Here is a 26202-nt window from a genome sequence, read left to right on the forward strand (position 1 = left end):
GGGGCTTGGTGGAGGGAGGTAAAGAGGGGGAAGGGAATGGAGGACATCTGTAATACTGTCAACAATTTTTAAAAAGAAGTGGGAAGACAAGTCTCTTCAGGAAGACAGCACAGGGCAGCATAGGTTTGTGGCCTCCCTGGGATAAGATTGGAGCTCAGGGCATTTTTGGCTGGAGAGATCACGGAGCCAGGTGGGAGATGCACATGGTGTAGATCCCTCTGGGTGCTCTGAAGCATTTGAGTTAGAGGATGACTGGGAATGGATAATGGATATCAGTTGCCTTCCTGTCTGCTCACATTCCTTCCCTTTGGGAACGACCTCTTCCTCTATTTTTGTGATAGTGGTGGAACTGTCCATCAACCTTCTCCTTGCATTGCCCCCAGGACCCAGGCTAGTCCACAGGAAAATATTATTCTGCTGGAGTCTGTGAGAGGTGCATAAGCCTGGGCATATGGCCCAAGCGGAGCCTATTAAAGTCCTTTTGTAGGATTGAGATGGACACTAGAAGGGGTATTTTCATATGCTGCACTCCAAAGACCATTGTTCTTACCACTGGAGAGATTTGGCAGAGAATACAGCCATCAGGAAAATGGTGACATAGAGAGAACAAGACTGCTGATTTTGAGGAATTGGCTCCAGCCATATGTCCATCTGGCAAATCCTAAACTCTTCAGTGACATAACAATGAAAGTTCAAATTTTTCCTATAGTTGTTTAAATCAGGTGCGAATTGCTTGCAATTGAGTGATCCTTGATTAACACAGAGAAGTGTTTCTTTGTTTCCATTTTTGCCCATTTAAAATTATGGTCAGCCCTGACCGGTTTGGGTCAGTGGATAGAGCGTCGGCCTGCGGACCGAAGGGTCCCAGGTTCGATTCCAGTCAAGGGCATGTACCTTGGTTGCGGGCACATCCCCAGTAAAGGGTGTGCAGGAGGCAGCTGATCGATGTTTCTCTCATCAATGTTTCTAACTCTCTATCCCTCTCCCTTCCTCTCTGTAAAAAAATCAATAAAATATATATTTTTTAAATAAATAAATAAATAAATAAATAAAATTATGGTAAACTGTGACCTATGAAAGCAGGAATCTCTAAGAAGTCTGGAACAGCTCATCCTTTCCTTAGTCTCAGACCCAGTGTCTCTTACTGTTTGGGGGAAATTGTTCATAAGAATACCAATGGTTATCCTTGGAAATTTTCAGAAAGTTGATGGTTTAATGAGATGATGACAATTCATAAATATTATGTACACAAGAGTACCTCCTCTGACATATTCCCATCTCCCCTCTCCTGAGTAAGCCTTTCTTATGGAGCTGGAGACCATTTCAAATGATCTCATAGCATCTGTTTCTCTAAGCAATGGGGGAAATGGAGGATAATAAAGTGGGGAGCCATCCTTTGGGGTAGTAGATTTCCAATCTGTGTTTAGCTGGGGAGAAGTTAAGAAAAGATAGCAGGGCTTTATCCTTCCCTTCATTGCTTCCTAGAGCTTTGATTCTATATGAAATCCCCTCAGATCTTTTAACAAATGTTTGAACACCTCCTCCCTGCTCGGCCCACAGTGGTGGACTAGTGGGACAGGGCCTTACCTCACATGGAATTTCAGCCTAGTAGGGAGAAGGTAAACAAACAATTAATCAGGATGAAGTGTGATATGTGTTATGAATGGGGAAGTATGGTATGTTAGTCAAGACATTAATAACAAGTGAGAGGCTATTGAGTGACAGCATAGTAGCCCTGGGGACATTAATGTTCAGGTGTGGCTGGATTCAGAGTTCCAACAATGCGAGCCAATCTCCCCGCCCCCTCTATCTCTCTCTGACCTTTGATTTCTTCCACATCATCTTCATTCTCAGGAGGCTTTTCTGCCGGTAAAGAAGGCCCCGTTAACTCCAGAAAAGCATCATCCTTAGTACATGAGATCTTATAGAAAGAGAGCTTCTCTTTCTCCCAGTCTCCGTAACAATCCCTCAATTTTTCAAATAGCTTTTATATCTACCACTATATCAATAATTATGCCCAGAGATTTGGGGTTTATCCAGGCTGGTCTTGTTTGTGCATGTGTTGTGAAGCAGTACTAAGAATTTGAGAGGTGTATTATTTTTTCAAAATATATTTTTATTGATTTCAGAGAGGAAGGGAGAGAGAGAGAGAGAAAAAAAAAATCAATGATGAGAATCATCGATCATCTGCCTCCTGTATGCCCTCTACTGGGGATTGAGCCCACAGCCTGGACATGTGCCCTGACTGGGAATCGAACTGTCACCTCCTGGTTCATAGGCCAACACTCAACCACTGAACAAAACTGGCCAGGCCGGCACACCTTTTTAGAAATCCGAAGAAAGGGATTGTTTCTGACAATCAAATTTCCCTTTAGAAATAACCTAAAGCCCCACAAAACGTGATGATCTTGTGAGCTGTCTCCAGGTGCCACCCAGAACCCTCGGCTCAGCAGGCAGGCCTTCCCTGGTTGAGCCAGACGGATGTGTTTTGGTGGAAAGGGCAGTGGAAGAGAGTCAGAAACCTGGGTGGCAGGGCCTGGTACCCTTTATTTCCTTTCTTCTTGCCAGAGGGGGAGAGAAAAGAACAGTAGGGGGACAGGGGAAAGAAGTCAGGGTAGGAGGGAGCCTGCTTGTTGACCCCTCCTTCCACAAAGTATCTCATTTAAGCCTCACAACAGTTAGTCAAGGGTAGATATTGTTGCACTCTTCTTTTTATATTTATCTTTTAATCATCTCCTGAGGATACAGTTTTAATTGAATTTAAAGAGGGTGGAAGGAAGAGGGGAGAGAGAGAGACATTAATTGGCTATCTCCCATATGGGCCTTGGCCTCGGATTGAACCTGCAATCTGCCCTGACCAGGAATCGAACATGAAACCCTTCAGTGCATAGTATGATGCTCCAACCAACCAAGCCACACTGGCAGGAGACTCTGAGAGGTTGTATAACTTGATCGAGGCCACACAGTTGACTAGTGGTGGAGTTCAGATTCACGCCCCTGCCTCTTTGATGACATAAGTGCATTTTTCTACTCCACCACTCTGCTCACAGTGGGAAGTGACAAACTTCTGAAGCTTGTGCTCACATCAGTTTAGAAAAGTGAACTGATTATGTTGTCAACTCACCTACTAAACTGTAAATGACATACACAGGGCTGACCTGGGGATCCCCGGCTTTCTCATCTTCCATGTTGGGCATGTGAGCTCAGAGGGAGGAGAGCAATTTTGGGAAACACCTTAATAACAGCAAATTGATAAGTAAGTGAATGGGTGCCTCAGTCTCATATGGGGAAGAGTCTTGCACCGTCAGGCCCTGGACCTGGCTGTGCCTCTAATTCAGAGGTTCTCAACCTGTGGGTCATGACCCCTTTGGCGGTCAAACGACCCTTTCACAGGGGTCGCCTAAGACCATCCTGCATATCAGATATTTACATTACGATTCATAACAGTAGCAACATTACAGTTATGAAGTAGCAATGAAAATAATTTTATGGTTGGGTCACAACATGAGGAACTGTATTAAAGGGCCAGAAGGTTGAGAACCACTGCTCTAATTGGTCCTGAAACCCTGAGGACAGCATGGTGCCTCCCTGCCTCTGAGAAACCAGAGGTTTGCTCTGGTGGCGCTTAGCTCCTGTCTTTTTCAGCTCTGACAGTGAATCTTTTAAGTATGATACAACCATATATTGGTTTACAAGGGCTGCCATAACAAAACTCCACAGACTGGGGCTTAAACAGCAGAGATTTATTTTCTCACAGTTCTGGAGGCTGGAAGTCCAAGATCAAGGTGTTGGGGGGTTCAGTTTTTGTGAGGCCTCTCCTCCTGGCTTGTGGATGAGCGCCTTCTCCCTGTGTCCTCACATGGTCTTTCTTCTGTGCCTACACACCCCTGGTGTCTTTCTCTATAGCCTAATCCCTTCTTATTAAGATACTGGTCATATTGGATTAGTCTCATTTAATGTAATTACCTCTTTAAAGGCCCTCTCTCCAAATATAATCATATCCTGAGGTACTGGGGTTAGGGCTTCAACATATGAATTTTAGGAGGACATAATTCAGTCCATAATATCTACACTAATAAAAGAGAAACATGGTAATTAGCGTATGACCGCTACCCTTCCCATTGGCTAATCAGCATATCCTTATGCAAATTAACTGCCAGCCAAGATGGCGGCTGGCAGCCATGCACTGAAGCGAACAGGGAGGCTTGCTTGCTCCAGTGACTGCGGACTCCAACGTTCCCCGCCTGACTTGCCAGCCTCTCAGCTGCAACCCTAAGCAACTATGTTACAAATAAAGAAGCTAAACAAAACCCCAGAAACTGGCTTTCAGTCAGCCGGGCTTCAGCCAGCCTGACTGCAACATTGTATCAATGTTTTCAGCAGCGAGGCCTCAGAGCTAAAGCTGGCCCAGAATAAAAAAAGAAAAAAGAAAAAAATGAGCGGTTGGGAGCTTCAGTCACCCGCCAGCCTGAAAACGGCCCGCAGCCCCTCAGCCAGCCTGGCCAGGCACCCCAGTGGGGACCCCCACCCTGATCCAGGACACCCTTCAGGGCAAACCACCTGCCCCCACCTGTGCACCAGGCCTCTATTCTATATAGTAAAAGGGTAATATGCCTCCTGGCACCGGGATCAGCATGACAGGGGGCAGCGCCCAAACCCCCTGATCGCCCTGCGGCTCTGTGAGTGACAGGGGGCGGGGCCACAACCTCCCTATCCGCCCTGCTCTGTTCATAATAGGGGAAGTCGCCCCAACCCCCTGATCAGACCTGCTCTGTGCCTGATAGGGGGGAGCTCCCCAACCCCCTGATTGCCCTGCGGCTCTGTGTGTGACAGGGTGCGGCGCCCCAACCCCCTGGTCGGCCCTGCTCTGTGTGTGACAGGGTGCGGCGCCCCAAGGCCCCCCCCCCCCCCCACGGGCCCTGCTCTGTGTGTGACAGGGTAGAGCCATAACCTCTCCATCGGCCCTGCCCTGAGTGTGACAGTGATGGCGCCCCAACCCCCTGATCCGCCCTGCTCTGTGTGTGACAGGGGGTGGTGCCCCAACTCCCCTATCGGCCCTAATCTGTGCGTGACAGGGGGGAGCTCCCCAACCCCCTGATGGGCCCTGCTCTGTGCATGACAGGGGGGAGCTCCCCAACCCCCCTGATTGGCCCTGCTCTGTGTGTGACAGGGTGCGGCACCCCAACCCCCCTTCATGGGCCTTGCTCTGTGTGTGATGGGGGAGAGCCATAACCTCTCCATTAGCCCTGCCCTGAGTGTGACAGGGTGCAGCGCCGCAACCCCCCTGATGGGCCCTGCTCTGTGAGTGACAGGGGGCAGCGCCCCAACCCCCTGATCCGCTCTGCTCTGTGAGTGACAGGGGGCAGCGCCCCAACCCCCTGATCGGCCCTGCTCTGTGCGTGACAGAGGGTGGCGCCACAACCTCCCCATCAACCCTGCCTTGAGTGTGACAGGGGGTGGTGCCCCAACCCCCAAATCGGCCCTACCCTGAGTGTGACTGAGAGTGGCATCACAACCTCCCAATCCGCCCTGCTCTGTGCATGACAGGGGGCGGCACCCCAACTCCCCAATCGGCCCTGCTCTGAGCCTGACCAGGGGCTGCACCTAGGGATTGGGCGTGCCCGTTGCCACCCGGGAGCAGGCCTAAGCCAGCAGGTCGTTATCTCCCGAGGGGTCCCAGACTGTGAGAGGGCACAGGCTGGGCTGGGGGACCCCCCTACCACCCCCCGAGTGCACAAATTTTTGTGCACCGGGCCTCTAGTCCTCTCTAATAATAGACAAACATGGTAATTAACCGTACCTCCAACACACTTCCCATTGGCTAATCAGGGCGATATGCAAATTAACTGCCAACCAAGATGGCAGCCGGCAGCCAGGCAGCTGAGTGAACAGGAGGCTTGCTTGCTCCAGTGATGGAGGAAGCCAAGGTTCCCCGCCTGCCACTGCCGGCCTCTGAGCTGCACTCTAAGAAACAATGTTGCAATTATAGAAGCTAAACAATCCCCAGAAACCTGCTTTCAGCCAGCCGGGCCTCAGAGTTGGAGTTACAACAGTGTTTCAATTATAGAAGCTAAACAAAGCCCAGATACCTGCTTTCAGCAGCCGAGGTCTCAGAGCTGGAGCCGAGCCTCAGAGCTAAAGCCGGCTCTCAGTTCCAGTGACAGCCATAGAAGATAAATAAATCCCAGAATTAAAAAAAAGAAAGAAAAAGAGAGGTTGGGAGCTTCAGTCACCCGCCAGCCTGAAAACGGCCCTCAGCCCCTCACCCAGGCTGGCCAGGCACCCCAGTGGGGACCCCCACCCTGAAGGGGGTGTGACCAGCTGCAAACAGCCATCATCCCCTCATCCAGGCTGGCCAGGCACCCAAGCGGGACCCCCACCCTGATCCGGGACACCCTTCAGGGCAAACCAGCCGGCCCCCACCCGTACACCAGGCCTCTATCCTATATAGTAAAAAGGTGATATGCAAACTGACCCTAACAGCAGAATGACTGGGAATGACTGGTCACTATGACACACACTGACCACCAGGGGGCAGATGCTCAATGCAGGAGCTGCCCTCTGGTGGTCAGGGCACTCTAACATGGGGGAGCTCTGCTCAGCCACAAGCCAGGCTGATGGCTGCCAGTACAGCGGTGGTGGTGGGAGCCTCTCCTGCCTCCTCCGCAGCGCTAAGGATGTCCGACTGCAGTTTAGGCCTGCTCCCCGCTGGCAAGTGGACATTCCCTGAGGGCTGCCAGGCTGCCAGAGGGACGTCTGATTGCCATCTTAGGCCCAATCCCCTGGGAAGCGGGCCTAAGCCAGCAGGTGGTCATCCCCTGAGGGGTCCCAGACAGCGAGAGGGCACAGGCCAGGCTGAGGGACCCCCCCTCCCCGAGTGCACAAATTTTTGTGCACCGGGCCTCTCGTACTATATATTACAAAAAGTTCTGTGTTTCCTAAATTGAAATGTCAATGAATATAGCATTCATATGTTAAAGAACATAGCAAAAGTATGGAAAATTAATTAAAAGCTTTTTTTCATGGAACATCAAACACTTCCAAACACTATGGAAACCCACTAAGAAATATATGCCATTGGCTTTCAAATTTGAAGCAAATTTAAACTGGGGAGGTGAGTGAAGAGTTTCTGACCAGGGCTCACGTTAGAGCTACTGTCAGTGCTGGGGTACTGGCATGGCAGACTATGCCCATGCTTAGGGCTCCAGTTCAACTGGGGCCTCAAAATATTTTTGTCCCAAAGAATGTGATGTTAAAGAAAAAAGCATTGAAGGGAACTGGGACAGCATGGAAAAACAGAGATTGTTGTACTTCCTCAGACTTATTTTACTATATTTATTTTGAATATTTAAAGGGAAGATAGGGCATTTTTATGTTTTCGCCCTGACTATATACAATATATAATGTATATGTGTTTGCATATAATGTATGCTCATATATATAGATAAATGTGTATGTGAGTATATATAAAAATTGGAAGTACATGCAGAAAAAGTATTATACCCCATTTTCATAACATAATCTGAGTACTTTCCATAACATTAAATATTATTTGAAAACATGACATTTAATAGACGCTGAATATTCTATTCCATTTTATGAGTGGAACCGAGTGTATTTAACCATCCTATCTAATAATAGACAAACATGGTAATTGACTTTACCTTCGCTGCGCCTCCCATTGGCTAATCAGCACTATATGCAAATTAACCCAAGCAAGATGGCGGCCGGCAGCCACACAGCTGAAGCAAGCAGGAGGCTTGCTTGCTCCAGTGATGGAGGAAGCCAAGGTTCCCCGCCTGCCGCGGCCCTGCTCTGAGCTCTGAAAGCAATAAAGTTTCAATTATAGAAGCTAAACAAACCTCAGACACCTGCTTTCAGCAGGCTGTGGCCTCAGAGCTGGAGCGAGTAGAAGCCAGCTCTCAGCTCCAGTGACGGCAACAAAGTTTCAATTATAGAAGGTAAATAAATCCCAGAATAAAAAAAAAAAAGAAAAAAAGGAGAGGCTGGGAGCTTCAGTCGCTGGCCAGCCTGAAAACAGACTTCAGCCCCTCACCCAGACTGGCCAGGCACCCCAATGGGGGCCCCCACCCTAAAGGGGGTGTGGCCAGCTGCAAACAGCCATCAGCCCCTCACCCAGGCTGGCCAGGCACCCAAACAGGATCCCCACCCTGATCTGGAACACCCTTCAGGGCAAACCAGCCGGCCCCCACCTGTGCACCAGGCCTCTATCCTATATAGTAAAAGGGTAATATGCAAACTGACCCTAACAGCAGAACGACTGGGAATGACTGGTCACTATGACACACACTGACCACCAGGGGGCAGATGCTCAATGCAGGAGCTGCCCTCTGGTGGTCAGTGTGCTCCCACATGGGGGAGCTCTGCTCAGCCACAAGCCAGGCTGATGGCTGCCAGTACAGTGGTGGTGGTGGGAGCCTCTCCTGCCTCCCCCGCAGCGCTAAGGATGTCCGACTGCAGCTTAGGTTTGCTCCTCGCTGGCAAGTGGACATCCCCTGAGGGCTGCCAGGCTGCCAGAGGGACGTCTGATTGCCAGCTTAGGCCCAATTCCCCGGGGAGCAGGCCTAAGCCAGCAGGTGGTCATCCCCTGAGGGGTCCCAGACTGGGAGAAGGCACAGGCTGGGCTAAGGGACCCCCCCGCCCCCCGAGTGCACAAATTTTTGTGCCCCGGCCCTCTATTGCTTTATAATCGGATATTTATGAAGTTTCTTCTTTTGCAACAACCCTGTGATAAATATAAGTGGACATACAATTTTGTGGACATCTGTCGTAATTTTCTTACTGCTGTATTTTCTTACAAAGTTGTACAGTGTAAGGAAGACTCTTCCTCAGGGTAGGCACACTTTCTACCATGACACAGCCACAAATACAGCTGGTTTCAAAGGTCTCCTGAAAAATTTGGCAGAGGTTTAATTTTACTCTTTGTCAATGAACCAATAGTCAAATCTTCTAAACCCAAGGACCATTCTTTTCAATCCTAATAGACATCAGACATGTCATTTGCTGTTTCTTCTGCCGGGCAATGCTTGCCAAGTATCATAATTCTCCCCAGGGTGGAAAACTCCTAGGATAGAAAAGCAGTATGTGTCAGAACTCTTGGATGTAAATGACGAAAACCCAAGACAGGGGGCTTTGGCAAAAAAGAGCACCTCACTGGCTCCTATACCCAGATGGTGGCCTCAGGGAGCTTGGAAAGGAGACTTGAGTCCAGGGAGCTCTCACTTCATCCCTCCCCACTGAGTTGATTTCTCTGGATGTGGGCCCACCTGGTTCTCTCAGACTGGCTGATTCCACACAGCTGCCACTGGGGCTGTGGGGCGGGGGGGGGGGGGGGGGGGGGGGGGAACCCCGCTGACATCTGTCCAGCTCAGTTGAGAGTGAGGAAAAAGACTTCTCTTCCAATTCCAAAAGGACTTGGGAAGGCTTCTGAGGCGAACTCAATGTAGGTCACCTGCCACACACCAGGGACCCTGACTGTAGTGGGGGTAAGGGAGGGGTGACAAACTAGTTTGGGTCTAGGGCAGGGCTGGGCAACCTTTTTGTGAGTGTGTGCCAAAACCATCAAAATCTCTGACTCAAAATTCTTCTGCGTGCCAACACTAATTTCTTGAGAACATGTTACGCCTACTTGATATCTCTTAAGGTGTACATATGTGAAGAAACTTGAAGAAATAATAAAATTCATTCAAGCGACAAAAACACAGTATATGATGATGAAAAATACATTTATTTTTTAATGTATACATGTACACTGATAGTCCGACAGAAAACTTTATGACTCCGTTTGATATTATCAGTGGGACTTTTGCTGCTGCATCACTGATGACAGAGATTTTACATCAAGTTTATATTTCGTGACCTTCAGAGATATGCACGAGCTACTACTTTCATCCGTCAGGCTACTCCTATTATGAGACTTAACAAAATTCATCACCGAGAACAAAGATTCACAAGCGTATGTGGATGAAAACATGGAGTGTAACGCTGTTGCAAAGTTTTTTAAACAGAAAAAATTTTCTGGAATGGCATTCCAAGTCCTCAATAGTTCGTTTTTGACACTATTGAAATTGCTCTTCCCCTTTCTCGTCAATCCATGTCTATGGTCTTTAAGATAACTTGTTATGTAAAACTATTTATTTATCTAAGATGCACCTACACTGAATTTATCTGAAAAATAAAAAAGTCGATATTAAGAAAAAAAATTGTAAATGGAAGATTATAAGAGAGGGTTTTGTGTGCCAGCAAAAGTTACTGGCGTGCCATGTTTGGCACCCGTGCCAGGGGTTGCCCACCCCTGGTCTAGGGCCTCTGAGCCCAGAAAAATGCCTATGCTGAGGGAGGTGGGGTTTCGTGAGATAGCAGTTCCTGTTAACACGGTAGTAGGAGAGGCTGGGAGTGACGAGAGTAGAATCTCCCAGAAAAGGGGACAACTCTGGTTCTGAAAGAATATGAAGGAGCTGGCCAGGCAGCAGTGGAGGTCCTCTGAAGAGTGTCAACTGTGTTCCCACCTCCCCACCTGGACTCCCAGGAAAGCAGGACCGTGAGGTTGTACCACTCAGTCCTTACAGGGCCAAAGTGCTGATGATAAGAACACCCTTTATTATGGAAGAAGCAATGCTTCCATCTTAGCATTTCGTGGGACCTCACAAATCAGTCTGGTGTCAGAGTCAATAGCAATGTCCTCCAGGCCTATGCTATGGCCAGGCATGGTGCACATGCTTTACATGCATATTGTTATGTATTCATCATAGGCACCATCATCCCTGTCTTAGAAATGAGGAGAGTGAACCTGGGAGAAACGTGAAGTAATTTGCCTAAGTGTATGTGGCTTAGGAGATGGGAAGCCAGGAACTGAGGACATGTTCTCCGACTCCAGAGCCCACACACTTACCTGACTCGATTAGCTGCCTTGAAATGCTTAGAAAATGGAGTGGCTCCATGATCTGCTGAATAGTAAATATTATTAACACAGTTTTAGGTTTACAAAAACATTGAGGAAAAAGTCCAGAGTTTCCAGATACTCCCTTCCCCCAGTTTCCCTTATTATTAACATTTTGCATTGGTGTGGTACATTTGTTACCATTGATGAACCAGTATTGCTACATTATTATTAGCTACATCCTATAGTTTATGTTGGGGTTCGCTCTGTGTTGTTCATTCTGTGGGTTTTGACAACTGTATAATGACACGCATTCATCATTCAGACCAGTTCCACTGACCTAAACTCTCCTGTGCTTCACTTACTCATTCCTGTCTCCTCCAGCCCCACAAAACTCTGGAAACCACTGATCTTTTTACCGTCTCCATAATTCTGCCTTTGCCACAACGTCATATAGCAATATGCATTTAAGGTTCTTCATGTCTTTTCATGGCTTGGTAGCTCATTTCTTTTTACCAGTAAATAATATTCCATAGCCTGGATGTGCTACAGTTTATCTATTCATCTATTGAAGGGTGTTTTGGTTTCTTGCAATTTGGCTGCTATAACTGTTCATGTGAAAGTTGTGGACACAACTCATTTGGGTAAATACCAAGAAGCATGATTGCTGAGTGGATATGGTTAGACTACATTTAGTTTGTAAGAAAACGCCAAACTGTCCGAAGTTGCTGTACCATTTTGCATTCTCAGCAATAAATGAGAATGCCTATTGCTCCACATTCTCATCAGCATTTGGTATTGACAGTGTTTTGGACTTCAGCTATTCAATAGGTGTGCAGTGGTATCACATTGTTGTTTTAATTTGCAATTTCCTAACAACAAATGATAAGTATATTTTCATATGCTTATTTTCCATCTGTATAACTACTCTTTTATTGAAGTACTTAGAGGTCTGATGCACGAAATTCACGAAAGGCCTTCCTTCCCCTGGCTGCCAGCACTGGCTCCCCTCTGGCACCCGGGACCCGGGCTTTCCTCGCAGCCCCAGCTTCATCTTTGACATGGAAGCATGCAACAGACTGACGGATCTCAGAAGGTAGGGGAGGAGGGGCAGGAAGACATTAACCAAAGAACTTACATGCATAATTCATGGACACAGATAGTAGTGCAGTAGGCCTAGAGGGGTGGAGGGGTAAATGGGGGCAAGGGGGAGACATCTGTAATACTTTAAACAATAAAGATAAATTAAAAACAAAAAACTCATTACCAAGACCAATGTTGAGGTGCTTTTTCTCTATGTTTTCTTCTGGGAGTTTTATAGTATCAGGTCTATGGGTTTTGTGTGTGTTTCTTTATTTTTTAATCCTCAACCAAGAATATGTTTTTATTGATTTTGAGAGAGAGAGGAAGGGAGAGAGAGAAACACTGGTCCTGTATGAGCCCTGACTGGAATCAAACTCACAACCTAGGTATGTGCCCTTATGGGGGATTGAACCCGCAACCTTTTTTGGTGTACAGGATGATGCTCTAACCAACTGAGCCACCCGGCCAGGACAGGTCTATGTTTAAGGCTTTGACCCATTTTTAATTAATTTTTGTGAGTGCCATATATATATTTTTTTCCAGTTTTATGTTTATTGAATATATATTTTTCATTCTTAACATGAAGCTCATAACTATCTAGCAGGTAGTAAAACCTTTCTAGCTGAGACTAAGAGAGGACAAGCATAATTCCCCTAGGCCAGCAGATGGCAGGAAATGCAGAGTTTAAAACCACATCTGTCTGACCGATTCTGTGCACTTATTATGCATACCAGAGGCCTGGTGCGTGAAATTCATGTATGTGGGGGGCGGGGTGTCCATCAGCCCGGCCTGCACCCTCTCCAGTCCGAGACCCCTTGGAGGATGTCCGACTGCCGGTTTAGGCCCGATCCCTGGGATCAGACCTAAACTGGCAGTTGGACATCCCTCTCACAATTCGGGACTACTGGTTTCTAACTGCTCACTTGCCTGCTTGCCTGATCACCCCTAACCACTCTGCCTGCCACTCTGATTGCCCCCAACTGTCCCTCTTCCAGCCTGATCACCTCCAACTGCCCCCCTGCCAGCCTGATTGCCCCTACTGCCCCCCTGTGCTGGCCTGCTCACCCCCAACTGCCACCCCCCTGTGCTGGCCTTCTTGCCCCCAACTGCCCCCCCTTCCAGCCTGATTACCCCGAACTGCCCCCACCACCAGCCTGATTGCCCCCAATGGCCCCCCTGCCAGCCTGCTTGCCCCCAAATAACCCCCCTTGCTGGCCTGTTCGCCCCCAACTGCACCCCTGCTGGCCTGTTGGCCCCCAACTTCCCCCCGCCAGCCTGATTGCCCCCGACTGCCCCCCACCCCCGTGCTGACCTGCTCACCCCCAACTGCCCCCCCTTGCTGGCTTGCTTGCCCTCAACTGCCCCCCTGCCTGCAGGGAACCAATTCTAGCATGTCATAATTTCAAGAGTTTCATCAAAAGGTTGATGAGACTTGGGGACTCAACAGGGTTGAGCCACACATGTAGTCACCTGTTGGAAATGGCTAAAAGCATTTCCCCAAACCTGAATAGGAAACTGATTGTGGCTGCCAGACAGTTAAAGGGCATCTTAATCTAAATGTTATTGCATCCTGTTGGCCAAACACCTGTACAGCCATAGGCTATTCTCCAAACTGACAATGCTTCTGTACCCTTTGAAACCTTACCCTTTGAAGTGTATTATCTCCACCTTGCCTTAGGACAAATTGTGTTAATAAAAGCAAGGGTCCTAGACAAGGAGGCACTCTTCAGTTCCTTTAGCTGAAGGTCCTCTGACCCCCAATGCCTTTCAAAATTATATCTCGTCTCCAGACTATTAGTCCCCGGATTCCTATGTCATCTACGCACAGCCCCTTTTCCAGATTCCTGAACCCTTCTAGATGCTGGGACAAGAACCCCGGCACCTGCTGGCCTGCTCACCCCCAACTGCCCAACTGCCAGCCTGATCACCCCCAACTGCCCCCTCCCACCTGCCTGATAGCTCCCAACTGCCCCCCCTGCTGGCCTGATCGCCCCCAACTGCCCCCCCCCCCCCCCCCGCCCACCAGCCTGCTTGCCCCCAGTGCCCCCCTGCCGGCCTGCTCATCCCCAACTGCCCCCCCCCCCCCGCTGGCCTGCTTGCCCCCACCTGCCCCCCTGCCGGTTTGCTCGCCCCCAACTACCTCCCCCCTGCTGGCCTGCTCACCCCCAACTGCCCTCCGCTGCCAGCCTGATTGCCCCTAACAGCCTCTGCCTCCGCCCTGCCACCATGGCTTTGTCCGGAAGGTCTCTTGGTCTAATTAGCATATTACCCTTTTATTAGTATAGATATGCATAACACATGGACACAAACATCCATGCCGCCTAATGGTGCTAGGCTGGGACTTGGTCTGTGAACTTTAACCTTCGATGGTGCTCTCTGCAGCCTAAATTCTAGCACCTCCATTCCTTCCTATCTTCTTTGGAATCTGGGCTTAGCTGCTCTTTGATTCTAATCAAGGTTGCCTATCACTCATGGTTCCACTGGACCTGCAATTTGAAGTCCAACCTGGCTAAAATTTAGCTTTACTTAAAATATCCAGCCAGGTTTCTGTCCCTGCCCTTCCCCCAACTTTTTTTCTAACTTTTTACAGAGCCCTTGAACTCCCCCCTTCCCCCCTCCCCCCTCCAAAGTTCACACTGAGTCCTTTTTGCTGGGAAGTTGCTTGCTTATGGGCCTTGTCAATAAGGATCCCTTATGAAGCCTGTTGAGTAGGATTGCTAATCTGAGCACAGCGTTAAAAATCCCCTTGGTTAAGTTCCACTTACACTCCCATCAGAGTCTGAACACTTGCTCTCAGAATTTATAAATATGAACTCTATGTTCCCCCTCTGTGTTACCCAAACAGAGCAACTCCAGTCTACTAAATTTTATTTTATTGCCAAAAGTTTTTTAATACTTCACAATCATATTTCAAACATATTTCTGATAAGAATATAAGATTTATGAGCTTCAAGCACAGGTGAAATAGCTTGCAGAAGACCACACAGTAAACAAAGTTGTAGAGTTCTGGTTCAAATCCAGATCTGGTGCCAAGGCAAAGCGGCTGGCCCTTCAGTCACACTGGATGAGAAGGGGGCACTCTTTGATGGCAGTGATAGAAGGTAAAGAAGGCTATTGGGAGTCAGAAAAAGCCCCAGCAGGTAGATTCCTTAGTGTAATTTGGGAGCATTTTACCACTGTACAATTGAAACTGGGATGTAGTTTTAAAACAAGGCATAGTCACTTATTATGATGCCAAGCACTGTCCAAAGTGCCTTACAAATATTAGTCCCTTTTTATATTTCACTAGAGGCCCAGTACATGAATTCATGCACCAGTGGGGTCCCTTGGCATGGCCTGCAGGATCAGGCTGAAACTGGCTCCCTGACATCCCCCAAGGGGTCCCGGATTGCGAGAGGGTACAGGCCAGGCCAAGGGACCCCATCGGTGCACGATTGGGGTGGGGGAGTGATGCAGGAGGTTGGCCAGCCGGAGAGGGACTGTGGGAGGGCTCCACGGTGTGTCTGGCCCATCTTGCTCAATCCCGATTGGCCAGACCCCAGCAGCAAGCTCGGGTGGAGCGTCTGCACCCTGGTGGTCAGTGCCCATCATAGAAGCAGTTGAGCGACTTTAGCATATCATTAGCATATTACGCTTTGATTGGTTGAACAGATGACTGGACACTTAGCATATTAGGCTTTTATTATATAGGATTATAATCTTTTCCCAAGTTAGCACCGTGTGGTTATGTGCTGTATAAGTTGCTAGTATAATTATAAGAGTATCATGTCCATTGGCTGACAATGAGCCCCCTTTACTGACCAAGGACATTTGACTGGCAGGAGGTGTGGAAAGGATTCAAATGCCATGGACACTGACTGACCTATAGGTTTTGGTTTCCCTACAAAGACAGGAGGAGACTGTCAGGATGGCTCATCTCCCCCATGTCACAGATTACTGGATCTCTACAGATTGCGCTCCTTACTTTGTTTTTTGGAGCAAAGAGAGATGACAAAGAGGTTGCTGGTGAGGTGAGTAGTGTGGGATTTGTGTTCAAATTTCTGTCATCTTTGGGACAGTGACTTGGGAAGAAAGTGCTTGACTAGCTCTCTGGCCAGGTGTGCTGGTCCTTCCCTCCAGGGGCACAGGCAGATGCAGTCTTTGGGGCCTTTCCTGGCAAAGGGCAAGGATAAGTTATTTATAAAAAGCAAGGGCATAACAATAAAATAAAAGCAAGGCAATCCTATCTAATAAAAGAGAAATATGCAAATTGACCATAACCCCGACACCCTTACCATTGGCTAATCAGCATATCCTTATGCAAATTAACTGCCAACCAAGATGGCGGCCGGCAGCCAGGCACTGAAGTGAACAGGAGGCTTGCTTGCTCCAGTGACAGAGGAAGCCAAGGTTCCCCGCCTGCCGCTGCTGGCCTCTGAGCTTGCACTCTAAGAAACAATGTTGCAAACATAGAAGCTAAACAAAACCCCAGAAACCTGCTTTCAGGCAGCCGGGATCTGAGAGCTGGAGTCGCAACAAAGTTTCAAATACAGAAGGTAAACAAAGCCCAAAAACCTGCTTTCAGCAGCTGAGGTCTGAGCTAAAGCCGGCTCTCAGCTCCAGTGACAGCCATAGAAGGTAAATAAATCCCAGAATTAAAAAAAAGAAAAAAAGGAGAGGTTGGGAGGAGCTTCAGTCACCCGCCAGCCTGAAAACGGCCCTCAGCCCCTCACCCAGACTGGCCAGGCACCCCAGTGGGGACCCCCACCCTGAAGGGGGTGTGACCAGCTGCAAACAGCCATCATCCCCTCATCCAGGCTGGCCAGGCACCCCAGTGGGGACCCCCCACCCTGAAGGGGGTGTGACCAGCTGCAAACAGCCATCAGCCCCTCATCCAGGCTGGCCAGGCACCCAAGCGGGACCCCCACCCTGATCCAGGACACCCTTCAGGGCAAACCAGCCGGCCCCCACTCGTGCACTAGACCTCTATCCTATATAGTAAAAGGGTAATATGCCTCCCAGCGGCATATTACTGGGATCAGCGGAGCCGTGAGGCCTCCCAGCACTGGGATCAGCGGAACCATGAGGCCTCTTGGCCCCTGGAGCAGCATGACAGGGAGCAGCGCCCAAACCCCCTTATCGCCCTGCGGCTCTGTGTGTGACAGGGTTCGGCGCCCCAACCCCCCCATGGGCCCTGCTCTGTGTGTGACGGGGTGGAGCCACAACCTCCCCTTAGGCCCTGCTCTGAGTGTGACAGGGGGGAGTGCCCTAACCCCCTGATCTGCCCTGCTCTGTGCGTGACAGGGGGCAGCGCCGTAACCTCCCTATTGACCCTGCCTTGAGTGTGACAGGGGGCGGCGCCCCAACCCCCCAATCGGCCCTACCCTGAGCGTGACTGGGGGGTGGCATCGCAACCTCCTGATCTGCCCTGCTCTGTGCATGACAGTGGGCGGCACCCCAACTCCCCAATCAGCCCTGCTCTGAGCCCGACCAGGGGCTGCGGGGCAGGCACCTAGGGATTGGGCCTGCCCTCTGCCACCTGGGAGCAGGCCTAAGCCAGCAGGTCTTTATCTCTCGAGGGGTCCCAGACTGTGAGAGGGCACAAGTGGGGCTGAGGGACATGCCCCTCCCCCCCAGTGCACAAAGTTTTGTGCACTGGGCCTCTAGTTGTATAATAATCTTTTAAAACCCATTTAAGTGCCTCCCATATCTTTGACTTTTGGAAAAGGAAAACTGGTGTTGGCTCGCTGTGCTCCCTGGTCAGGCTGGGCACGGTCCTCCTCGCCCGGACCCGCGGGGTCTGGCAGCGGGGACCTCAGGATGAGGCTGCCCGCTGGGGAGAAAGGCAAGGAAGGGCGGGGCAATGGTGACAGCTTCGGGAGAGGGAAAACCGGATGGCGCCACCTCTTCACTGTGCTCCTCCCGCTCCCGCCGGCGCGTGTCTCTCTCATTGGTGCGCCCGGTGACGTGAGCGCGGGCCGGGCTGCCAGGTCGGAGGCGGGCGCGGAGCTGATGAAACCAGGCGTGGATCTTGCCGCCGCTCCATTCAGTCCCCGCAGGCAGGTGTGAGCGGTCCCCGCGGCGGGCAGCGCGGCCACCGGCTCCACTAACGGCATCACCGCTCCAGCTCCGGCCCTTCCGCCGAGCCTCCGCCGCCGGGCGGTCCTGCCTGCGTCCCGCGTCCGCCGGCTCGGTGAGTGCCCGGCCCGCCGCCCAGGGCAGCTCCGGGTCCGGGTCACCTTGGGCCCCGGACGCGTGGGGCCGTGGGAGGGCGGTGCGGCCTCACCCTGGGTGCCGGCACCCTCCGCGTGGCCAGGGCAGGGCGGTGCGCGCCATTTTAGCCCGTGTTGCGTCCCTCCGGCGCGGCGTGGCGCATGATGCAACCCGAGCGAGGAGCGTGGCCACCTGGCCCCGCGCGCCCGCCGCCTCCGGGCCGCGCGTGGACGCCCGCGTGGTGTACGGGCAGGGGCGGGCCGGCGGAGCTTCCGGCGACACTCCCCTGCGTGGCGCGGGCACAGCACTGCGACCCGCCACGCGGTCCGCGACGTGACATCCGCCACCGGCGCCAGTCCCCCGGCGTCCCTGCGGGTGGTCCCGCGGCAGGTGGCCGGCGCGGGCAGCGCCCCGCAACCCCGCACGCCGGCGGAGACGCCCACCTCCTCTCCCCTGAAACTCCGGATGCCCCCGGCCTGTTCGCACCCCTTACCTGGGGCCCCGGGCTTTCCCAGGGAAGTCCGGTCCGGGTGCCCGGACTTGGCCTGAAAAGCATCCTGAGTTCGGAGCCGGAGGAAGTTCTTCCGGCTTCATAACGACCCTGTCTTCCCGGCGTGTTCGCGTGTTCCCGGCTGCGTAGGTCAGGCATTCCTTCCAGACCGTGCGTGTGCACCGAGCAGTGTGCGTGTTCACCGCGGCTGCTCCTGCGCCTTCGCCTTCTCAGTGGTGTGGGGACCGGCAAGGATGGAGTTTGACTTGCGCGAGCAGGACAGCCAGACCTGTGCCTTCTGGAAAGAAACTCGGCTCAGCACGCAGGGTCAGGCTCTCATGGGGAAGTCACCTGGAGTTGGATTCATCCCAGATTTAGTTCCAGGAGGAGAGGGTTGGGGGCTCAGCCCGAGGTACAGTCCCTAAAATGTGCTCTTAAACATGTAACCGGTAGGACTGCGTATGTTAGCCTCGGGCTAAATTTCCTAATTGTGTTTAGTATGAATTGTAAGTTATTTAAGATTTGTCTTGACATTTCTTGTCTTTTATGTTTGGTTCAGATGATAGGAAACCATGGTAGGGTTATCTTCCTGATATTTTTAGTTGGTCTCAGTGGAAATTATTATTTTTATATGAACAGATCCTTCTGTATTTAAAACAAAAGGTCTTATTTAAGTCACTCAATCAAATTTAGGGGATAAGGTCAATGGATTAAAATAGTTTTTAAAGGTTTAGCATATTAAGATGTTTAATCATTATACATAAAATTTAAAGGATGTCAGAGGAGTTTGACTAGACAAACAGGACAAAATTTAATAGGGATCAGAAATGTGCTCACGTGTTTGAATCTGGATTTGAGCCACATGGGTGCTCTTAGGTGTTATAATTATTTGCTTTAGAAGGAAAAAAAAGTCTTGAAGGACAAGATTGCTGACCTCAGGAGCTTGAATTCTAATTACATTTGGTAGAAGGTTCTATTCCTTGATAGGATTAAATGCATGTTTTACTGTTTTTTCTAGTCTAGTGTCTTTCTACTAAGGCCAGTAACGATGTTGGAGGGCCCAGCATTATGTCTAATTGAATTAATCCCTATCGTGAGTACGGGAGCATCCCTGAAAAGAGTCACTCACAGAAGTTAGTGTGGGCATATTGCCACTTGACATAATTGTGGTGGCTGAAAGTGACCCCACATCGGATTGTTAAAAGGTGTCCAATCCCTATTCATTACTGTGTATTTGGAGGGCAGATTCGAAACAGGCATTACGTGTATTTTTGTTATGGAGAGAAATATTGCCTGCAGTTGTCTGGGCCAGAGGCACTTTCTGATATGTCCATCATTCTGCCTGGCCCTTGGTCCTCACACCAAGTGGGACCTGTGGTGGGGCCATAGTGTTTTTCTTTATTTTTATTAAAGTTTTTTTAAATTGATTTTAGAGAGAGGAAGGGGGGTGGAGAGAGAGAGAGAGGAAGAGAGAGAGAGAGAGAGAAACATTGATGTGAGAAACATCAGTTACCTCCCATACCTGCCCCTTGGGACCTGCAGCTTGGGCATGTGCCCTGACCGGGAATCGAACCTGCCACCTTTCCGGGTATGGGACCATGTTCCAACCGATTGAGCCACATCAGCAGGGCACCTAGTGTTCTTCTGTGTGATTGGCCTCTTCAGATCGGGGCCCTCTACCACTGTGGGTCCCCTAGGCCACAAGGCCTTTGCTTTTACTTTAAGTGAGGGTAGGGAACCATTGGAGGCTCTCATGATGACTTTCAACCCTGTGTAGAGAAGAGATAAGGGAGAGGGGCAGATATGAAAGCAGGGAAACCACTTCAGAGACTCGCAACTAATTCTGGAATAAAACCTCTAGGCTATTTCTGCACAGGAGAGAGTAGCCGAGTAGTTTTAGTTTGAGGTGAGGGCAGCTTGGACTCGGGTAGACATGGTAGACATGCGAGGAGGTTGGATTCTGCTCCCCTGTAGATTTTAAAGGTGGACTCAACAGGATTGGCCAGTGGAGTCCCTGTGAGGTGGGAATGAGGTCTATGAGTCTAAGAGGAGTAGAGTTGCCACATTAGCAAGATGGGGGAAGCTGAGGAAAGAGCAGGTGGGGAAGGGCTGAAGTCATAACTGCCACTCCACCCTCAAGGGACAGGGCTGAAGGAGATCTACTTTCTTAGGGGCCCTTCCTAGGCTCCGTGACTGGTAGCCACCTGCCCCAGATCGGAGGCATTCTTTTTCTCACCTAACTTTTCATGCCTCCTCATACCTGACCAGAGGTTCTCCCAGTGCCTGCAGCCTCCCTCTGCTCCCCTGCTGCCCTTCAGTGGCTAGCTTGGCGGTGGGTTTGTCCTGTTGTCAGGATGGAGACCCTTTGCCACTTGGGGTTCTAAAGCCACAGGGTGTACCTGCGTTTTCATTTCTGGGCCTTTAGGACCACCTTCAAGGGGTTTCTTGGGCCTTAGGCAATGGGCATTGGTTCCCAGGCCACGGTTTCATCCACCCCAAGATTTAGGTGTCTTCTAGTCAAGATACATAGCAGTAGGATCTTCAGTGGCAGAACATCTGCCTTGTACACTATAGGAATTCTCTTTTTCTTCCTCCATAATCCCTGCTCACCCCATACCACAACTCCAAAGCATTTTTGAAAATAACTACCCGTGCCCTAACCAGTTTGGCTCAGTGGATAGAGCGTCTGCCTGCGGATTCAAGGGTCCCAGGTTTGATTCTGGTCAAGGGAATGTACCTTGGTTGCGGGCACATCCCCAGTAGGAATGTGCAGGAGGCAGCTGATCGATGTTTCTCTCTCATCGATGTTTCTAACTCTCTATCCCTCTCCCTTCCTCTCTGTAAAAAAATCAATAAAATATATTTTCAAAAGAAAATACCCCTGCAGTTCAAAGGGAGTCATAATTTATCATGGAAGGATTAATGTGCTTGCCACCTGGAAATCTGCTATAAGAACAAGCAGCACATTGGTTGAACAATTCGGTGGGCAGCTGACTATGTTCGTTTCACCCCAAAGGCGCTCCTTCAGACACCTGGTGCCCGCAGAGCTGTGGGTGAAGCATGTACCTCACACGTTGCTCAGATACAAAACTCCTCAAAAGGATCCCCCCATGAGCTTAGTAGAAAGACACTAGACTGGAATTCAAGGCTCACCCATCCTGCTACACCCAGTGACCTCCATTTGGCTTCCCCCCCTGGTTATTGTTATACATTTGCTGCAAGGCCTGGAGTTAGAATGGTGTGCTGAGGGAAGAGGCCTTCACAGCTTCAGTGTGCGGAGATGAGCTGCCATGGGACAAGGACGCTTCTAGGAGCCAAGGGCAGGCGGTACCCATGCTGGGGACAGTGCAACCTTAGGCTTTGCAGCTGTCTCTGTGTGCAGCCTCCAGAAAGTCCTTGAGACTTTCTGAACCTGGTAGACCTGCTCTGTCTGTAGATTGGGGAAGATTCTGTGGAAGAATAAAGGGACTAGACTAAATCAGTACATTTAGATCCCTTTCATGGAATATGTTATTTCATGAAATAAGCCTACTGTTCTGATGATGGCAATTAGAAGTCCAGCTCAGGGAAACCTTTAAAGGCTAAGGTGAGAAGGACTTACATGGAGATAGGAGTAAGAGCCTCCCTTCCCTGAGTAGGATCAGGTACATTTATGCATCATCTCTTCCTTGTTCCTGGATGGACCTTTCTCTCTCTTGTGTAGGGAGGGAACGGCAGTTTTGGTTCCTTAACATTCTATATTCCTCCTGTAGTGCTTTCTTAACAAGATTCTGTCGGTTCTTGACTGTGAGAACAATCAAATATGTTTCCATGCCGAAACCGGTTTGGCTCAGTGGATAGAGCGTCGGCCTGTGGACTGAAAGGTCCCGGGTTCGATTCCGGTCAAGGGCATGTGCCTGGGTTGCGGGCACATCCCCAGTGGGAGATGTGCAGGAGGCAGCTGATCGGTGTTTCTCTCTCATCGATGTTTCTAACTCTCTATCTCTCTCCCTTCCTCTCTGTAAAAAATCAATAAAATATATTTAAAAAAAAAAAAGACACTATCTTTTAAAAAAAAAAAATGTTTCCATTTGTTTAAGAGCGGGTCCTACACTGCCTGCGTGCTCCATGCACGGTGGGCTCTGCAATGTAGAGAATATCAGTGCTGGTCTGAGCTGCGGGGAATAGCCTGGGCTCGGTGTGGCCAGCCTGAACTGCTCACAGGGCCATGCACGATGTGGGTGGAGGAGATGCCATAGGCCAGCGGTTCTTAACCTGTGGGTCGCCACCCCTTTGGCGGTCGAACAGCCCTTTCACAGGGGTCGCCTAAGACCATCCTGCATATCAGATATTTACATTATGATTCATAACAGTAGCAACATTACAGTTATGAAGTAGCAACGAAAATAATTTTATGGTTGGGTCACAACATGAGGAACTGTATTTAAAGGGCCAGAAGGTTGAGAACCACTGCCATAGGCCTTCCCGCAAAATGGGTGGATCTCAGACTGGGCTCCACTTATAGGAGGAGTGCCTGTTCTAAGATCTCTCTCAGAGCCATTTTTAACTTTTCCATGTTGCTTGCATAATAATTGACTTCTAGTGCTTTCTTTATAGGAGTGATGTAATCTAGTTACACACTTAACACAGCTTCTGGCACAGATTAAATGCTTGAGATAAATGTTAGCTGTTATACTAGAAAGAGCTCAGTTCTTTGATTTAGATGTGGAGAGAAATCATATTTATAACAACTTTATCTTGCTCTCCCATTTTGCCAAGGTGTTAACATGTAGTCGCATTACCTTGTTGAGTCTGCATTGCAGGGGCGGGGTAGTGCCAGGGTGTTGTGGGGACATTGATCCTCTGCTGATCTTGGTCCAGGATCTCTGGACATGGCCCTAATTCTTGTACATTGATTGTCCCCTGTAGGCCTGGAGGGCTCTCTTTATCACTGACCTTTCACAGTTGAGATCATGGAGGGCTTTCTGTGGCCTTTTTGCCACAGTGGGGAAGGGGAACACGGGCGGGGGGTGGGGGGAGCACAGTCTCTGGGCCTGTGTTGGCTTTGATTGCCCTGATGACCTTGAAGCTATTCTCTCTTTGGAACCAGATTTCTCCCTGAGTGTGGGGTTTAGGGTCCCTGAGGTCTCAGATCCGCATATCTTGGGTTGGGCCTCTTGAACCTCTGGAATGGAGATCTCACAGGCCCATTCTTAGTGCTTGCCTGCATGTGTGTGGGAAAGTGTGTGCATGTGTGTGTTTGTGTCTTTTGGTGGTGGTGGTGGGGGGGTGTCTGCCCTGTCATAGTCTCCAGCCATTTTGTCCAGATTACCTGAGGGCTTTGGGTTTAAAAATCAAAGTCCCAAACCTAGGGCCATCTATGTTTTTTACCTGGTTCCTCCTTCCTGGAGGTGGTGACATGCAGTCCTCTAGTGCCTCGAGATGGGGGTGCATTACTTGGGGCAGCAGGGAGAAGGGACGGCAGCAAAACTGTCTCACCGTATTTCTCCATACTGTTCTGTTACCTTCCTACCTGCGATGAAGATGCTGGAATTGATCTTGTAAAGTTGGCGTGCGGATGTGTTCTGTTTCTTGTATCTTCTGATCTGCCTACCAAGTACCATTAACCAGAGTCTTGTACACATATGGGAAGGAAGGGAGCGCCCTGGGCTGGCTGAGATCAGGAAGCACAAGCTCAAGCTTAGGGCTCATTGTGTCCTCAGCACTTTGTTTCCATTTAGTCCTCACCACCTCTGAGGAGGTTGGCGCCGCTGTTTTGACTGACAGGGAAACAGAGGCACTGAAGTGATGTAAGCTGCCCGCAGGCACACAGGTAGGTAGAGAGTGGCAGAGCAAGGAGTTGAACCTGGGGGCCTGGTCTGAGTCCTCCCACCAAGTGTTGCTATAGGACCGTGGGCATCAGCCTCACCAGGAGCCTCGGCCTCCTTGGGACTGTGTTCTGCACGCCATGTGCACAGGGCAGGGCCAGGTGCCCAGGTTTCAGAGTAGGAACCTGAAGGTGCTTCCCCTCACCCCCCTCCTCCTTACTGAGTGAGTCTGGAGGTGCAGGGGCCTGCTGCTCTGCTGCTGGACAGCGCCCTGCTTTTTCCCTCTGTCCAGTTCTCTGCAGTCTTTGAACGCAGGTCTTTCCTCCCTGAGCCCCAGCAGCAGAGCTCTAGGTACAGCTGGCACTATGGTCCTGGGACAGCGGTGTTGGGCAGTGGACAGAACCTGGAGCTGGCATGTATGAGGGAGGCTGCATGGCATTGTTTTAGGGTTGGTAGTTTGGCATTCACATTCCCAGAGTGAGGCTGGACGAGGGACTGTTCCTGTCCAGGCCCCAGGGGAGCCCAGTTCCATTTGTCTACACCTGGTCATCTCCACGTGGGGACAGCCCTGTGCAGGAATCTTGTGGGAGCTGAACTCTATTTATAGGGAAAAGTCGCTTCCAGACTATACTCCATACTTTTCAGGACCAGTGGTAGAGGAGTGGTCCTGCCCTCAGATCGCTACCTTGCTGACTGCTGTCCCGTGGTGAGTGGGGAAGTTCCTCCTTCCTTGGAAAACACTTCTTTGACCTCCTCACAACGTGTGGGCCATCTGTGTTGGGGTGACTCCCCAGCAGGTCCTCCCCTTCCTGCCTTTCAACCTTTCTCCCCCCCCCTTTTTTTTTACTTTTATTAGCATTTATTTTATATTGAATTTACTCCTGAGCCATACGTTTTTGTTTCTTCAGTTTTTCTTCTGTGCAACCTTCTCTTCAGGTTTAGGGACCATATGCTCTTTTTCAGTGAGGATCATCTCCATGTGGCAGGGAGAGCTCCTGAATGAGCTGATCCCCCCATGAGCTCTGTAAGTTCTGTGTTACCTCTTCGGAGCTTTGTTCACCTGGATGAGCTCAATGAACCATAGAATCTATATCTAAACCCTGCAGTTCAGCATTGCTCTCTGCATTTTTAACCATGTGTAGCAAAATTCAGCACTCTTTTAAAAAAATCTTGATTGTTAAGAGAGTATTACAGATGTCCTTTCTCCCCACCCCCACCCCACCCCCCTATTGCTTTTCTCCATTTGGATCTTGCCCTACCCCAAGCCTATTGTCTGTGTCCATGAGTTATGCATATTCTATATAATAAAACCCTAATATGCAAATCGACCAAACGGTGATATGACAGGTCACTATGATGCACACCGACCACCAAGGGGCAGATGCTCAATGCAGGAGCTGCCCCCTGGTGGCAGTGCGCTCCCATAGGGGGAGTGCCGCTCAGCCAGAAGCTGGGCTCACGGCTGGCGAGCACAGTGGCAGTGGGGGGGAGCCTCTCCTGCCTCTGCTGTAGGTGGGTGGTAAGGAGCGAAGGGTCCCGGACTGTGAGAAGATGCAGGCTGGCTGAGGGACCTCCCCCCAGCCCCCCATTGCACTAAATTTTGTGCACCGGGCCTCTAGTCTACACTAATAAAAGAGAAACATGCAAATTGGTGTCACTCTGCTATGCCCACCAGCCAATCGGATGAGTATGCAAATTAACCCAACAAAGATGGCGGTTAATTTGCATAT

General features: G+C 50.1%; 1 protein-coding gene across 2 annotated transcripts in view; it reads left to right on the plus strand.

The window, feature by feature from the left end:
* The first annotated feature begins 17993 nt into the window (after positions 1-17993).
* Positions 17994-26202, plus strand: part of SLC7A1 (solute carrier family 7 member 1) — a 56825-nt gene continuing 48616 nt past the window's right edge. For both annotated transcript variants that reach the window (XM_070409395.1, XM_070409398.1), the window contains exon 1: positions 17994-18155. The gene's annotated coding sequence lies outside the window, so the exon portion shown is untranslated. The remainder of the gene's footprint in view (positions 18156-26202) is intronic.

This window comes from Myotis yumanensis, unplaced genomic scaffold (genome assembly GCF_028538775.1).
Source record: "Myotis yumanensis isolate MYYU_CA2020_CCGP unplaced genomic scaffold, mMyoYum1.0.hap1 SCAF_3, whole genome shotgun sequence".
In the NCBI taxonomy this organism is placed as follows: Eukaryota; Metazoa; Chordata; class Mammalia; order Chiroptera; family Vespertilionidae; genus Myotis; species Myotis yumanensis.